An 18,213-nucleotide genomic window follows, 5' to 3' on the forward strand; every position below is an offset into this window, starting at 1 on the left:
CTCTCCCTTAGTGAGTTACCAGAGAGGCTGAGTGACTGTCCAGGGTCTCACATATATGGCAGCATATGGCAAAGGAAGGGTTCAAACTCAGGTCTCTTTGCCTCAAAGGTCAATGTCTATCCTCAACTCCATAGTTAGTACTCACGGGAAATAAATTTGGTGAAATAGATATTTTAGGAACCACAGAATGCCAAAGGTGGAAGGGACTTTACAGGTCATCTCTTCAAGGCCATGATTTTTACAGATTTTGAAACAACTCAGAAAGGGAGAGTCACTTATACAAAACCACATGGTAAAGCCAGTTTTTGTTCTTTGGTTTCAGTCATGGATTACGGTTTTTTTGTTTTGTTTTGTTTTGCAAGTCAATGGGGTTACTTGGCTTGCCTAAGGCCACACAGCTAGGTAATTATTGTGTCTGAGGCTGGATTTGAACTCAAGTACTTCTGACTCCAGGGCTGGTGCTCTATCCACTGTGCCACCTAGCTGCCCCTTTGTATTACTTTTTGTGTGTGTGTGGTTTTCCATTTCCTTCTCCAGCTCATTTTACAGATGAGGAAACTGAAGCAAATTGGGTTTAAGCGACTTGCCCAGAGTCTAGATTTGAACTCAGATCTTCCTGACTCTAGGTCAGGAACTCCACCTACTGAACTACTTAGTTGCCTTAAAGCCCAGGTCAGTAACCTGTTAGTTAGTTCACAGCTCTTTCTACTGCACATTCCATTTTACTTATTTCTAGAATCTTGACCAGGCTGGATTCTTGGTTAAACATTTGCTTTATTTAAATGGAAATAGACTCAGACCAAGTTGTGGCCTTGAATGCCAGGACAAGAGGCTAGCACTTTTCTCTCACACTCTTCACAGCTGGTACAACAGCTGGCTTTGCTTCTGGGCTTTGGCTGGGCTGGGGGAGGAGGGAAGCGGGTGAGACTAGGAAGTAGGAGGGGGACATTGAACTGAGGAGAGAGCAGAGAGGGAGGAAGCTAATTAGCTTTTCTCCAAGAGATGGGGCCAGAGTGAGAGGTCTGAGGAAACACAGCTATATTGAGATGCGCTGAACCAGACTCCTGACCTTGCTGAGGGCACAGAATCTAGGAAGCTGAAATCAGTGGGAAGGACCATACTACTGGTCTCAGGACAAGATAGTCATCTTTGTTGTTAGGACCCTTTCAACCCAAGTTAAGCCTACCCCCTCAACCTTGAGGGACTGATAAAAGACTTCCAGATACTTGAGAAATAAAATCTGAATAGAGTTGAAAATTCACAAGATAACCTATTCTCACCCCAAAAGAGGATTGTTGTGTATGCGTGGGTGCTATGGAAGGGAACCGCCTAGGGCTGGGAATCAAGAGTCCTGGATTCTAGTCCCATTAAGTTATCAGTTCATTATGTGACCTTGGACACTTTCCATTCTTGGACATTGGATTCCTTGTCTCTAAAGTGACAGAAATGGATTAGATAATCCTTAATGACCCTTCTAACTTTGACCACAGACCTTAGCTTATGAATGAATGGATCTGGAAATGACCTAGAACTTTACTTTTTATATGGAGGATGGCCTAGGATTCCTCCCCCCCTCCCTGTAGTAACACACGATGATGGGACTGAAAGCATTAAAAAACCTTAGAAATTATTAAACTGTAAGGAGCTGAGCAGAAATTTCCTATTCTTCTATTCCTGACAATGGCTATCTACCCTTCTCTTGAATCTCTTCAGTGTCTGAGAACTCACTACCTCCTCTGACATCCCACTCCTCTTCTGAAGATCAAGTAAAACTCTGTCTCACTACAATCCACTCTGCCTCAACTTCTTTCTTACTTTTGGCCCCTAGAAGAGCCGAGAAGAACCCCCCCACACACACACACCAGTATAGTATAATTGGAAAAAAAAATCCTGGATTTTGAGTTAAATGACCTAGGTTCAATTCAAAGCTCTGCCTTACTTTACTGTCTGACTTTGGTCAAATCCCTTCCCTTATCTGGCCTTCATTTTCTCCTCCCTTTAAAAGTGAAAGGGTTTGCTTACTTGGGTCCATTCCAACTCTTAATCTTATAGTTTCTCTTGATGGTTTTTCTTTAATTATTAGGAAATTGTGGGTTTTTTTCACTGATGTTGATTCATTTACATCCTGGAGGAAATGGAATTGGGGAAGGGATATCTCCTTACTCTTGGTTTCCTATATTCCTGACTCCTCCAGGTCAATATGGTATCCAGATTCTGGATGATGAGGAACCTGGGGGTGGGGACTGAGGTTTCCACAGTTAGGCACCCACGGGCCTGATGTTCAGAAAGTTGGGACTCCCCATTCCCCACCTCTTATTCGGTGGAACTGCAGGCAACTTGAAATTTCTCTAGCTGGATCTCTACCAAGAGCCCACTGCTCTCACCCACAGCTGGGAGCCCATTTTAATCACCCAATCCAAATACAGCTCATGGAAGAGAATCAGTAGGGGATATCACACCCAGGTGGATTCCTGCCAGAGCCACTTACAAGGTCTCATCAAAGGGAGAAGATATCTCTAGACTAGAAAATGAGGAAAAAATATCACCATGGTGTTATATGGGAAGGCAGGTTCAGGCCAAAGGGGAGAGGTGGCAGATGCTTCAGCAAAGCAGTCCAAAAAGCTGCAAAAACCTAAACCAAAATCTATTATCTTCGGTTGCATATGTAGAAGTATAGCATCCAGAAAGGAAGAACTGATGGGCCTATTGACCTCTACTGTATTCTAACCATATAGAACAGGGGTGGGGAGCCTTCGGCCCATGGCCATATTGATGTGGTATTGCCAAGGCAACCTAAGGGGAACTTGAAATTCAATAAAGCTAGCTGCTTTTCAGGGAATTAATTAAATGTTTGAACAAGTATAGCCTGAAAATGATGTTATAAATATCCAAATGGCTCTTGGCAAAAAAAAAAAAGTTTCTTCCCCCCCATATAGAGGCTATTTAGTTTATATTGAGTTCGCATATTGAATGTCACATTCTAGGGAGGACATTTGTGAGTCATGGTGTCTCCAGCTCATTTTTTAAATACTTTACCCCCTTCTACTATTCTTCTTCACTGGGTTTTCTGCTGTTTTTACATAGGTTACCCCATCTCCCACCTGCAATTCTTTGTACCCACCAACTGCCCCCATTCCTGAAAAGCTCTGCCCCCCTCATCTTCACTTTTTAGTTTCTGGATTCCTTAAAGATAAAGCTCAGATCTCATTTTCTTCAGGAATTCTTTCCTTTCCCTCCTTTCCCCATCTCCAACTTCTTTCCAGTGCTTTCCATCAACTTTGTGTACATCTTATATGTATCCAATAAATGGTGTGGCTGCTATTGGAGGAAAAGGTCCTTGAAGGCTTTTCCCCCTTTGTATTCCTAATACTTAAGACTTTGCTTAATGTTCATTGATTGTTTATTGACCATGAAGGACTGGAATGAATGAGGGGAATGAAGACCTATCAAATAAGAATTGATTGAATGAATCTGAATGTTCAAATTTAAAATAAAATGGGAGCTGGGTGAAGGTGATAGCTGTATTCAAGTCATTCAATCAGAGTTTGTCTTAACTGTGTGACTTTGGACAAGTCACTTTCCTTCTCTGGGAGTATACTAGGAGAAGGAAACTAAGATAATTAATCTTATTCCTGGAGGACAGAACTTAGAAGCAATGGATAGAAATTTCAAAGAGACAGATTTTAGTTTAACTTCCTAACAATTTATAATCTCCAAATAGAAAATGAACCTCCATGAGGAGGTTCTCAGAAATTCCATGATTGTGTGACTTCAAATTCAATGGTCTTTGGGCTCAATATCCATGACTCAGGCTTGAAATTCGGGTTCCTCCCTTAGAGGGAAGGAAGCAACTGTGTGTGGTCTGAAGTTGGATACTTAGCTTCCTGAGCAAGGAGGACTTTTCTGGATTTAATATGGCTTTCATACCTATACATGGGATTTCATTGAGAGGCAGATTCCTTCTCATTATTTTTTTAAGTTTTTTTTGAAGTTTTCATTTTTGCAAGGCAAATGGGGTTAAGTGAGGTTAAGTGGCTTGCCCAAGGCCACACAGCTAGGTAATTATTAAGTGTCTGAGGCCAGATTTGAACTCAGGTCCTCCTGACTCCAGGGCCGGTGCTCTATCCACTGGGCCACCTAGCCACCCCCTCCTTCTCATTATTAAAAAAGGTATTTTGTGGCTATCAGATTTGGTTCTCATTGGAATAGGCTGTCTCATGTTGCTGTTGTTGCTGTTGTTGTTTGTTTGTTTTTTGTTCCCCAAGAAGATAATGACGTCAGGCGTTTGAGTGAGAGTGTTGTACAAAGTCACCAACTTAGCTTTCTCCTCCAGAGCCATCTGACTTCAATGGTCAGATGTAGATCAGAATGGCTGGGGAATGGTCCTGGATGCAATGGAAGATCTTGGCCTTTTAAAGCTAGACCTTACCCAGGTCACAGTTGGACTGAGAAAATGTCCATTCAGTTATTAAGGTTGGGTAAGAGAGAGATGAGGCAAAGAGGCCAAGAATGACCACTTCCAAAGAACAGAAGGAAAAAAAAAAATATCCTCAGGATATCTTAGCGATGAGGTGCTGATTACAATACCAGTTCCTATTTTTAAAGTTTTACCAAGTGTCTGGCTACTCTCTTTAAGGAGGGAAGATTGTTATCCCTGTATTACAGATAATGAAACAAGCTCAGAGAGGTCGGATAGCTTACCTAGGTTCACACAGACGACTATGATAGAACCAGAACCTGAACCCAGATTTTCTATCTCTCCAAACAGCTCTTTTGCCATTATATCACATTGTGGCCCCCATCTTTGGTGGTAAACTAGTAGAGATTGGATGAGTACTGTGATGCATTTTTGAAGATCCTTTCCCTGGGGACTAGTAAAAAAAAAAAGACTTGTTAAATTCTAAAGTCCCTTTCAGCTTTATGATTTAAAGATATCAATGATTCTATTGGAAAGAACCTTGGAAGTCATATAATTTAGCTCCCTCCTTTAAAAAAAAAAAAGGAAATAGAGACACCCAGAGATGTGAAATGATTTATTCAGGGTCACAACTAGTGTTTGAAGTAGAATTTGAACTCAGCTCCCCTGGCTCCCAAAATGGTACCCCTTCCCATAATAACATACTGCTATTATTTTAAGTTTTGAAAGCTTGAGGAATTTAAAGTTAAATGGTTATGTGATTCTATGACCTTTGTAAGTACAAAGTAACTTAGAGTGAGAACTTCAGGGAAGAGACTTGTACACCATTGCATATCTTTGTGAAAAAATTTGGAAAAGGCAATGTGTTCAGGGTTGTTGGGATGATGTAACTGAAGGAAGCAACATATTTAGATAGATGAGAAAGTGAGGGTGTTTTTGTCCCTCCTTTGCAAAACTGAGCTCAAAGCTCCCTGTGCCAATGACACTTAATTACCCATCTCCCTTAGGAGAACAAGTCTTAATCAAAACTCTGACTCCCCAGGCGATAATAGTGGTTTTCAAGTCTATGGATTCTGGGAGGGTGGTGACCAGCTGTTCTCCATCTCGAGAGGACAGAACAGGCAGGAGCAAGCATTGGCTATAGAAGGAAGAGAATCAAGTTAGATACAAGTAAGAACTTTCTCAGAGTAGATATTCAAAAACACAGTGTCAGCTGTCCCAAGAAGGGCATGCCTGTCTTAATCAATGGGCAATTTTTCTTAGAAGCAAGAGGCAGGGAAATGAAATGACATTTTAAATCATTCTTAGGGATTGTGTGTGCTAGGGATGTGGGTCATGGGAGTGGGGGTTTCAGTGAAGAGGATTATGCTAGTGATAGTGATGATAGTGAGAAGGATGCTTATGTTAGTAAGAAGGACTATGGTAATGGAATTGCTCATGCTGGTGTCAGTGATGGTAGAGATAGAGACAGTTTTGCTGTTCGTAATAATAATAATTGTTCATATTCAGTAACAGGAGTCTGATGGTACTGATAGTTATGACAGTATGCTAATGGTAGTGATGATGTTGATAAGGGGTGGTTATATTAGCGGTAGTAATGGCAATGGTTATTTTGGAAGTAATGATGGTGTTGATGGGGACAGTTATGCTAGTAGTAGTGTGGTGTTGACTAGAGGGTTTATATTGGTGGTAGTGATGGGTTATGCTAGTGGCTGGATGATGTTAATGGGCAGGATTATACTGATAGTAGTGATGGAGATGGTTCTGCTAGTGGGGGTGATTATGTTGGGAATGGTGATAAATCTCGGTATGTAAATGGTGATCATTGAATCTATGATAGGGTAGATGGGGGTAGAGATGTATTAGGCTTGGAGATGATGGGGGTGATTGTGGTAGTAATAGCAATGGTGGTGGTGTTGGTGGTGGTGGTTATGATGATGATGGTGGAAATTTCCTTGCCTTTATTCGCATTATCTCTTATACAAGAAATAGCCATTTTATTCAATTATCCTTATCCAATTCCTACTAATTCTTTAAAGATGAACTCCAATACTACCTTCTTCATGAGGTCTTTCTTGATCACTCAGACTAACACTGACACAATGTCTTTCTCCTTAGAAGTCCTATATCATAGTGCATAATTCTTGTGCATTTATTGACTTCTGGCTCATACTTTACTTAGCTGAGTATCTGTCTCATCTCCCCTGAAAGACTTAAAGAGTGAGCAGAAGCTGTGTTTTACTTGGTTTTTCAGACATTACAGTACCAAATACAGGTTACAGAAGAAGTATTTGTTGCATAAATGAATATGTGAATGAACAATGAACAGATTTAAATAAATTCCACTTTTCCGAAAGAAGAGGGAACAAGGAAACATGGGAGGTAAGGTGAGGCTCACAGAGGCTGTTTAGTGACTGCTGACTCCCTGGAATTCTAGAATGTCAGAACTAGAAGGAACCTTAGAACATGGAATGCTGGACCTTAAAATATAGACTATAGAATATTAGAACATAGAGATATTGGAGCATGGAGATGTAGAAACATAGGACAGCAGCAGTAGATATGGAAAAGATCTTTTGAAATGTTCAAATCCAACCCTTTCATTTACAGATGATGAAGTAGGGACCCAGAAGGGAAAAGACTTTCCCGGGGGTGGCTAGGTGGCGCATGGGGGTGGCTAGGTGGCACAGTGGATAAAGCACCGGCCCTGGAGTCAGGAGTACCTGGGTTCAAATCTGGTCTCAGACACTTAATAATTACTTAGCTGTGTGGCCTTGGGTAATCCACTTAACCCCATTTGCCTTGCAAAAACCTAAAAAAGAAAAAGAAAAAAAAAGACTTTCCCAAGGTCACATAGCCAGTCTTAGCAGTACCAAGATTGAAGTGAAACACAAACATCCAGTTCTGTTTCCTAGTTTGTTTTCAGGATGAGTAGTACATGTTCTAATGACACAGTCCATTATAGGGACAGAACAGGGGATACATGAGGACTTCTTTTCCCTCACCAACATTTAGCAGTTATTTAGCTATATAATTGAAAGGGATATAGCAAGAGAGGGAATAATTCTGGCTACACTTCCAACCTCCCCTCCTGGAAAATGGTTGGATTCCAGGGAGATGACTCAGTGTCTTCCGACAGAACTGTCACCCACAGCTCAGGAGCCCACAGGACCAAAATGAGTGGGCTGCGGCAGCCCTCTTAAATCCCTGGCAGGTGAACTAGACTCCTACCCATGATTTCAGTAAATTTTCATCCATATGGGACAGCTAACCTAGAGATAAACACTATTTCCCCGTGCTAGACTGAGCTCTGACCTTGGTCCTCCATTGAGCACTTGTCCAGATTACAGACTGAGCCTTCAACCACAAGGACTCCCAAACCTGAGCCTAGATTGAGCCCTGATCCCTAAGACAAACATTCTGTAAATCTTTATTCAATCTAATGATCTCCCAGAGCCAGTGCTTTCTGTTTCGTTCCCAAACCAAACAAATCTTAAGTGAACTCCAAAGTCAGCATTTCTATTTCTGCTCTTCCTTGCTCCCCTATTCTATTATGTTTTCACATGTTGTATGTATTTGTTGTGTTTGTGTGTCTAGAGTGGCAGTGGTGGGTAGAGAGGAAGACAGAGTGGGTTAGTGGCTTCTCTGGCCAAAGGCAGGAAAACTTGTGACCTTTCTATCAATTCGACCTTCCTTTACCCATCTCTTTTCCCAAAGGATCCACTGGCGCCTCTCCTCTCAGATGCCAGGCTGGAGGAGTAGTAGAGTAAGTCTCAGGCTCCTGAGGCTTGGTGACTTCTTAGTGCCAGTGTCTGGAAGCTTGGGCGGGGGGCAATTGAGGAAGAGGGGGCAAATGAGGGAGGTCTGGAGTCAGTGTTGGGAAAGATGGCCACTGGGAAGGTGTGATTGGCATCTCATTGCAACAAGAGAAGGGCCAGAATTTATTGCCCATCAAACTGCTATTCCTGGCTGTGCCTCCCAGCCTCCCCCTGGGGATTAGTCTTGCACTGGCTTGGTTCCAGTCATAACACAGACTAGCCCTGTATCTGCCCACTGTCCCTGGCCTTTGGATAGGGATGTTATCCCTGGAGCCAAATGGCCCATTACTTGATGGCCCAAGGGACCAGGGGCTCAATCCCCAGCTGCTCTCCTCTCACTCCCTCAAGAGTAGGAAAAAGACACACAAGTTAGGATGCCCAATCCATCAACAGGTTACTACAGACTGTATTCAGTCTCCTATGTCTGGTTTTGTATGGGGTTCCATTTTACAAGAGACAGATAAAGGTAGACATATGCCCTGACCTCAGTTTCCACTCTTCATCCTTAACATTTTGTTCCTCCATCCTCACCATGGAATTAGCCAAAAAAAGGACTCATACACAGGAATAATAGGTGCGAGAATAGAACATGACAGTGGAATCTTAGAATCTATAAACCTAAGAATCTCAGAAGCATGGAATCCAGGCATCTTAGGATCTTAGAATAGAGAGGCAGCATGATATATCAGGCATTGGCCTTGGATTTTAAGGTCCTGAGTTCAAATTCTGACTCTGTCATTTATTACTTGTGATAACCTGGGGCAAAATCCCTTCTATAGGAAATGTTTTGTAATCCCTCTTAATTCTAATGTCTTTCCTCCTTTGCTATGGTAACATGAAAACAACTACATAATGCAGTTGTTTTCATGTTATCATAGCAATCAGACTGTGAATTCCTTGAGGGCAGGGACTGCTTTTCCCTTTCTTTCTTTGTATCTCCAGCTCTTAACATAGTGCATAGCCCATAGGTAGTGCTTAATAAAAGGTTATTGATTGATTGAAAGCATCAGTACTTCAGTTTCCTTTTTTGATAAAAAATGAGGCAATTAGACTAGATTATATATACTCTACCTACCTTAATTCTCAAATTTCTTACTTCAATTCCTATTCAGAACTAACTAGAGAGGTTTTTGCTATCTCTGACATGAAACAATATGAAGAGCTGACTTTGGAGATGAAATCTAGAGCAAGAATTACTAATAATAATCTCAAAATCTATACTTATAACTGTAAATTTGTAATTTTATGGTCTGGTGAGGGTCGGCGGGTTGAGAGGGAACTGGAAACCAGTTGAGGATCAAATAAAGGAAGTGGGAGTATTTAGTCTGAAGGAGAGAATGAGAACCTTAAAATATTAGAACCATAGAATCACATATCTTGGAGGAATTTCAGAGGGTCCTCAGTTCAACTTCTCCAATCATGGATCAACCATACATGTGGGAGATAGTGAAAGCCTATCTAGATTGATTAGTTCATGTGGGAGATAGTGAAAGCCTATCTAGATTGATTAGTTTTGAACAGATAAAGGAATAAGAAGGTTTGAGAACTGGGTAGAGGTAGAGTATAGATTGTGGAGGACCTTGACTTCATGTAAACAACAGGGAGCCACCAAAGATTGCAGAGATGAGGAGTGGTATGCTTTGGGTTCTTGATCTGGGGAGTGATTGGGGAGGACCTTGAGAAGCAAGATGAGTAATTTGGACTTTCACTTAGGCAATGGGCAACCATTAAATGTTGCTGACATGGGAAGTGATGAACCAATTCCATTAAACTTTATCTCCCTCCTCCTCCACTCCCCACTACCAATTCCATGTAAAGAATTTGGTTCATTTAAAAAACTTGGAGATTTTTTTTTAATGAATCAGTGTAATGTTTTGGAAAGTTAGTTCTAATAGGATGGATACTTATTATGTTGACCCAGCTCACCTAATACTTAGAGTCCCCTAACGATTTGTCTAGGGCTTAGCACCCTGAGTCCATTGGATAATTTCCCAGGAACAACATCTTTCCTGTTCCCTCAGGGACATATTGGTATCACCCTGGGTTTCCCAATCAATGACTGTCCATTTCAGGGGAGGATTAATCAAGTGACAGCTGAGCATCTATTGATCAATTATTGATCTCTCCCCAGCATGATCTAGCAACAGAGTCAGGTCCCAGCTTATCAGAAAGGAGAGGATTAAAGAGAGGACAGTGTGGAAAGGAAGGAAAAAAGATGAGCCTCTGTTCTCTGAGGCATTCATCTCAGGGGAGAAACAATTCCTTTCCTTAGGGATCCCCCTCATGGGAAGGTAGAGACTCAAAGAGACCCTCTTTTGAGGGAGAGACTTGGTCTTGCCTCAGGGAAGATCTGCAGGGAATGAGAGAATGCAACCATACATCCTCGCAGGCAACATACACGTATAGAAGACATATAGAGCAATGTACCAAGCAGCGCCACAGGATTATGTTGCAGACTGCGCAGAGAGCTATTGAAAGGGCGCCAAGTTCTGGAATGATTTGAGCAGGCTGGGGAGATGGCAGCCTCTGAAGGCTACAAAATGAGGAAGGTCTTTGAACTGCCTTTTGATTAAAGAAACATGGAGGTGGGGTAGCACAGGAATTTAGTGTTTAGAGTAAAGACCAAATCCCTCTTTTAACATCAGAAGAAACTGAGGCCCAAAGAGTGGAAAGTACTTGCTCACATGGGTAGGAAAAAATAGCCAAAATCCAACCTCCTCAACACTTCCTTTATTGTTTACTTGAAAAAAATAATTTTAAATGAATGTAATTATAAATGTCATCTTGTTCACTCTGTTAGGGTAAAAGAGGATGGACTAACATATTTTATTTTTTCCAGAGAGATTTTGATCACTTTTCCCCAAGTATAGATCATTCCACCTCTGTGGAGGGAAGTAAAGGCTATGTGGGTGTGGCTATTTATTGGTACAGTTAGGAAATTGGACTAGATAGGTTCCCCACCCTCGCTCTATCCTTTCCATCTGTAAATGGATCATCCTGGGATTTTTCAGATGAATAGCTCTAGTGCATCTCCAGAGGAGAATAACTCTGGGGAAGAGCCTCAAGTTTATACTAGATGCAAATTAGCAGAAGGCCCTGAGGGTGTCTACCTAGAAGAAGACACTAGAGGAAGATGGGATATTTGTATTTGAAAGACTTTCCTGGAGAAGAGGCTTTGGGTCTGTTCTGTCCTCAGAGCAGCCAGTAGAATCTGCCAAGAGACAAATTTAGGTTTAGCATAAGGAAAAAAAAAACTTGTTAGGAATTGAAACTGTCTGGAAGTGAAGTGGGCTACCTTGCATTGCCACCACTTTTTCCTCCCACTAGAATCCTTCAAGGCTGATCTCCTGTAGGGTGTGTTGTCTAGATGTCTGGGGAGCGGGGTGCAGAGAAGGGAGGTCTGGTTCAGGAAGAGACTGGTCTTTGACATCCCTTCTTGCTTCAGCGTTCTGTGACTCAAAAGTGTATTCTTCTCACCATTGCCTTGTGCTAGCCTAGAGAAAAAGGATCCCTGGATTTCCTGAGATTGGGAGCTGACAGAGTACCTTCCCCAGAGCTCCGTTCTGGGTGAGGTGAGGTGAGAGGAGGTGGAAGAGGGGAGGGGAAACAGAAAAGTCACTGACCCACATTCATCAGAACTAGAATGCAGGAGGAAGGGCACTCAGCTCCCTGATCTAGTTATTTCAGGCAGGTGTAACCTAGGACAGAGCAGACTCTTGGCAGGGTCACCTAACCCTCTCCTAGAGCCCAGGAGAAGGGATTAGAAAAACAGGGAGGGAGCAACCTTTCACAACATCTTCTGTGCGGTTGTGAAATATAGAAGACATTGGAATTAAAATCAGGAAACCTGGATATTCACTAGCTAAAATCCTTGGAGCAAATCCCTTGGTCTCCCTGGGTCTCATTTTCCCCATATGTAAAATTAGGGAATTGAATTTTTAAAAAATCTAAGTGTTGGGGAGGCTAGCTGGCGCAGTGGATAAAGCACCTGCCCTGGAGTCAGGAGTACCTGGGTTCAAATCCGGTCTCAGACACTTAATAATGACCTAGCTGTGTGACCTTGGGCAAGCCACTTGCAAAAACCTAAAAAAAAATAATCTAAGTGTCTTAATAGAATACTATGATGAAATGATAAGGGTCCGGGTGGGGAAGATAGGGGAGAATTTGGGGGAAACAGCTTAATTCAACAGCAAGAAACCTTTAAGTCAAACTTTGGGAAGAATTTCCCAATACAATGAATCTACCTGGGAGTAGCAGTTCTTAACCTGCCCACGAGCTTGTGCATTAAAAAAAAAAAGGCAAAAACTTAAAAATCACAGAGAATTACAAAGAAAATCAATGCTATTGAAATCTAATAATCAAAATGTCATTTTAAAAAAAAAGGCCAGATTTGTAGGCCCCAGGTTAGGAAATCCTATTTTAAAAGAAAGGTAAATTCTCAGATTCAATGAGCTAGACACTGTGTCTTAAATCTTCTTTCCTGTGATTTATGCACTTGGCTCTGAGTACTTACTGGGGTCACACAGTAGGTCACACACACAATCTTCCCATGTGATGACCAGTTGAAGGAGCTAGTGACATGTTTCTTTCTTTCTAACGTGATGCCCAGGTCCTCTGACCCATGTTCCCCTTCTGTGTTACCTTAACTTAGGACTTGTAGCTAGCAAGTTACAGCTAAGCCTAGGTACTTCTTTTGACATGTAAGATTACATGGGAAATTAATAACCATTTCCATTTACTCCTGAACTAGTGTCTGTGTGATGGAGCAGACAAGGAAGTTGTGAGATCTAGGTTCTTGTTTTGCATTTTTTCTTGACTAAATTCATGACTCTGGGCAGGGTAGTTTATTCTCTGTTCTTCAACTTCCTAGTATTTCAGATGAGAAAAGTTGGACTAGTTAACAAATAAGGGACCCTAACTATAGTGAAAGGGAGGTTGGTGGTGTACGGGATTAGGAACCAGGTCTGAAGTCAGAAAGACCCAAGTTCCTATTTGGCCACACTTACTAGCTGTGTGACCTGGGCAAGTTACTTAACCCTAATTATTTCAGTTTCCTCATCTATAAAATGAGGTGGAGAAATGCAAACTACTCTATTAACTTTGCCATAAAAATGGAGTCAAAAAGAATCTGATATGACTAAAATGACTCAACAACAGCAAAAGACAAACTATAATCTAATTCTATAATATCGAATTAGAATCTAGAATTCTTGCTATTTTAGAGTAAGAATCATAAGAGATCAGACCCAGGCTCTCCCAGGCCCCAGCCCCAGGAGGGCCTCACTGCTGCTCCCTTTTGCCAGATTCTATGCCAACCCAGTGGAGAGAGCTGGGCCTGGCCACTCTCCCACCACCACCTTCTGTGGAGGCTGATAACATAATTAGCACCGGGCCGAGAGCCACTCACGGCCAAGGGAAGCATTTCCATCTGAAGAGCAAGCTATTTCCCCCCCTTTGACCACGGAGCCCCTGCTTCTCAGGAGAAAAAAAAAAAACAAGTTGCAAATCATAGCCTGGTATCTGGCTTGAAAACCTAGAATCCTAGAACCTAGGATCTGGAGGGAGCCTTAGAACAGAACATAGCATAATAGGGCTGGACAAGTCCTTAGAATGTATGTCAGAGTAGATAGAACAATAACTAAAATTTCTAGAATTCCTTAAAGTTATGAAGTATGAGAATTCACAGAATTATAGGATCTTAGAGTTGGAAGGAATCTCAATGACCTTTCTAGGCTAACTCAAATGACCCACTATAATATACTCCACAAGTCACTTTGATAGTCTTAGGTTAAAAATCTCCATTGAAACAAGAATTCACTCCCTACTGAGGCAGTCCAATCCAAATTAATAAGCATTTGCAAAAAAGAAAGGCAAAAGCCATCCTTGATCTAGAGGTGGAAATCATACTCTAAGGAGGGAAACAACAAGCAAATAGCCAACAGATATACAAACAAAATGCACACAGAATAAAATGAGCAATGGAGGGAAGGAGTTGACATTAAAGGGGACTGGCCTGCATTTTTAAGAATCATTTTGTATACATATATATATATATATATATATATATATATATAATCCATTTCACAATGGGCCTTAAAAGATGCAATTGAGAATGTTAGAGTTAGAATGTTCTTGAGCTCATAGAATGTAAGAATTGGGAAGGACACTTGAAATGATCTACTCCAAATTTTATTTTTTTTAATTCTTAATTTTGATTTATTAAGGTTTTTCTATATTAGTTTATTCTAGGCAAATCTTAAATTTCAGGTTTTGATATTGCTAGGTAATATCCTAATGTTTGTTCAAAGAAGCAAGATCTTTCTTTATCATTTCCCTAGACCTCAAGAAAAGGTAGAAATCAAGGCAACTTTTTAGTTTAACCCTACTCAGTTAAATGATCTCAAACTCCTCAGGAAACCTGAGGCTCAGAAATAACTTGCTTAGCAATGGAATCTCAAGGCAGAGGCCATGTCTCCCTCTTTGCTATATTGTGGATAAGTGGGTATTCTTGAGGGCAAGATCCATATTTTTGTATTTGCCTGGCTCCCTGAGGATCCCCATGTTCAGTGCTGCTGAATATAATCTTTTAACCTCCTTGGTTGGTGTGAAAATATGACAAGAATGTTCTAGTTCAGCCTGTGACAGATTAATGTTCAGCACACACTCACCAGGACAGGACATGTCTTCCCTTTTGAGAAGACTGACCTCAAGTCAAGGAAAGTAGTGTCATCAAAGTGAGAAACCTTGGCACTGCACAGCAGGAGTAGCCTTAGGTAGGGCATTAGATAATCTAGGTTCAAATTTTAATCCTATCACTGACTAATGCAGTCACTTGAATAATCACTTTTTTCTCCTCTGAACCTCATTTTCCTCATCTTTAAAATGGACATGATTAGTGACTATCTCATAAGACTTTTGTGAGGATCAAATGAGATTCTGGATGAACTCATACTTTGTAACCTTTAATAGTAACAATAATAGCAACAATGATAATAATAGCCCATTTTCATCTTGTGACTTTTTCTTTATTCAAAGAATTTCCTCACAGCAAACATGTAAGATAAATTTTAGTTAACCTCAGTTTCTAGAGATGATGGGGTAAAGTGGATAGAGTAGTGGTTTAAGAATTAGAAGGTCTTGGATTCAAGCCATCACCTCTCCCCTTCAACACACATTGCGATGACACTGGAAAAATGATGTAGCCTCTTAGCACCTCAGCAGCTCCCCAAGATTCCAAGTTGCAGAGTAGATGCAAATCTGCATTGGTGGAGGGTGTTTCCTCACCAGGAGTTCCTATACCAATAAAATCATAGGTTTGATGAGAGAGAGAGAGGATTAGTTTACCAGAGGTCACATAGTTCGTGAATGTCAGACCCAGCATTCAACTTAATTTCTCCTGACTCCAAATTCAAAGCTAAGTATTGTGTATAGGATGTGAATTGTTGTTTTTAAAATTTATTTTATTTTTTGAACCTAAGGTGGTTGGCTACAGGATGCAAAAATTAGAAGGAACCATGCAAAATCCTTTTAACTATCTCCAGGCTCCTCATCCAGTTTCACCAAAAACATATGGATAGAGAATCAATTTTCTTTTCCAAGACCCCCAGGGAATTAGTTAACCAATAGCCTTGGTTGATGTTGACTGAGTCCTTGCTGGGGAGGCAGTATGGTATATCCTGACTTGGCCGGCAGGTGGGGGTTGGGGAGTGGGATAAGGTTGAGCAGTCTAGTTTCTCATCCCAGCTTCTTCACTAAAATGCTTTGTGACCTTGGGCAGCTCATTTCACTGTTTCCTCACAATCATAGTAACAGAACCCATTTCAACTCCAGCTTACAAACCTCTGCCAAACAGTCCCATGGGGTGACAGTACAGAACTGTCATCCCTGTTTAACAGGGAAGATTCAGAGAAGTAATTTGTCCAAGATCAACTACCTAGGGAGGCCTCCTGATCCCGCCATGAGACTCATGGGAGAATGAATGAGAAAAGGACTCTGGTAAAAAACTAGTGGTATGAGGATGAAAAGGCTGTCTGACCATTCAGCCACCCTCAGTTTCCAGCACCATGATTTTTTTCTATATGGGTCATTGATATAGTCAAGGAGTTCTTGAACCTGGGAGCAGAGGTGAGGAGAACTCCTGGAGCTGCTGGGGAGATGGGAACCTCAGACATGAAAGAGCTGAGGAACAGCTTCACATTGGATTCTGCCAAGAAAGATTTGTCCACTCATTGGTTGCCAGAAAGTAAACTAGTACAGTGGAACAAGCTTGAATCTAGTCAAAGGACTTGGGTTCAAATCTTACCTCTGATATTAACTGGTTATATGACTATGGATGAACCACAGTTCATATATATAAAACACACACACACACACACACACACACACACACACACACATATATACACACACATGTATGTATGTCTATAAGACTCTGGGTCTTGGTTTCCTTATCTATAAAATGGTGGCGTTGGACTAGATGACTTGGACTATACCTGCCAGCTATCAATCAATGATCCTGTGATCTCTAGTCCTCAATCTGCATTTGTAAGAGATTAAACTAGAGGCAGTCATGGCAGACTTCCTGGAGGAGGGAGCATGACATAGTTAGCACACTGTATTGGAAAGAACAGTGGATTTAGAGTCCAAAAGTGGTTGTTGTTGAGTCATTTCAGTTGTTTCTGACTCTTCCTGACCCCAGCTGGGGTTTTTTTGGCAAAGAGACTGGAGTAGGTCGCCTCTTCAGCGCATACAGCAGAACCCAAAGATCTAGAGCTAAATCTTGGCTCTGTTAGATCAGTAACTGAGTTCCTGGACAAGTCCTTTCCCTTTCTTGGGGCCTCAGTTTGCTCACATGTAAGATGAAGTTATTGGATTGTAGGATCTTTGAGTTTTTTTCCCTTTGGATTGATGATTTGTGACCCGTCTGCTCCCACTCCAAATGCCATAGGAAGCTTCTTCCTCCTCCTGGCCATATAAGAATAGGTTTTCCTCCTCAAGACCCCTCTACCATCCTCTCCTCGCTTCTCCACAAGACTTTTAAGGGTATTCTTCCCGAACACTCCCCCCTCTATTTGACATGAAATTTTAAAGGGGAAACTGAGACAGTTCTACTTAAAGACTTATATGTACACAGACATCCAAGCTAACATTCTCACACCATCAATCCTCAAGTGCCTTCTCACACAGAGCACACCCTCAGGGATTCATACAGTCACATGTATTCTCATATATACACTTAGCCAAAAAAAAAAATATTCACACGTGCGTATACCTCCCCAGCCCACTCACCTTACACAGTGTCACACATTTTCTCAAATGCTTGCTGTTTTGTACAGATGTGCATTCTTTCACACTCATCCACTCACTCTTGTGTCCCCTTCTCCCTTCCCCCTTTGTTTTCCCCTGTGGAGTCTTTGCTTTCCCCCTCCCCCACCAGGCCAGGCTGGTGGGTGACTTGGGCCCGTAGGAGTGTGTGTATTTGTGTGAGTGAGTATGGGTTGTTTTTTTTTTTTTGGTGGTGGTGGTGGGGGTTGAAGGTTGGCTGCTCTCCAGACTTCAGCAATCGCCTGGCATCTCTACCCACTGCTGGCTGGGTAGGCAACTCTCTCTGTCTCTATCTCTATCTCTGTCTCAGTCTGTCTTTTTCCCCCTGTCTCCCCCTCCCATCTCTCATTGCTCCCCTCTTGCTCAGGCCCCCCCTTCTGATTGTGATTCCCTCCTGCCTTCCTTTCCTCACCTCTCTCCCTGGGCTTACTGGGCTCTCGCTCAGAGGGCTCCTGCTGCCTGGGGGTGGGTGTGGGGGGGAGGGTGGAGAAGGAGGAAGCTCTGGGGCCTCGGGGGGAGCAGAGAGATGGAGACCAGGCACCTAGGGGCTGGGTGCTGGGCTGTGGGCAGAGGTGAGGAGGTGCCTGGGCCAGCCCAGGCTGGGGTGGGGGGAGCTTTTTGACAGATGGCTAGCTAGCCGGACTCATGGACAGA

At 42.1% G+C, this 18,213-nt stretch overlaps 1 protein-coding gene across 4 annotated transcripts in view; it reads left to right on the plus strand.

Moving 5' to 3' along the window:
* Positions 1–18,213, plus strand: part of ADGRB1 (adhesion G protein-coupled receptor B1) — a 268,497-nt gene that overhangs the window by 156,772 nt on the left and 93,512 nt on the right. The window lies entirely within an intron of this gene.

The sequence above is a fragment of the Macrotis lagotis genome, chromosome X (assembly GCF_037893015.1).
Source record: "Macrotis lagotis isolate mMagLag1 chromosome X, bilby.v1.9.chrom.fasta, whole genome shotgun sequence".
Lineage (NCBI taxonomy): Eukaryota > Metazoa > Chordata > Mammalia > Peramelemorphia > Peramelidae > Macrotis > Macrotis lagotis.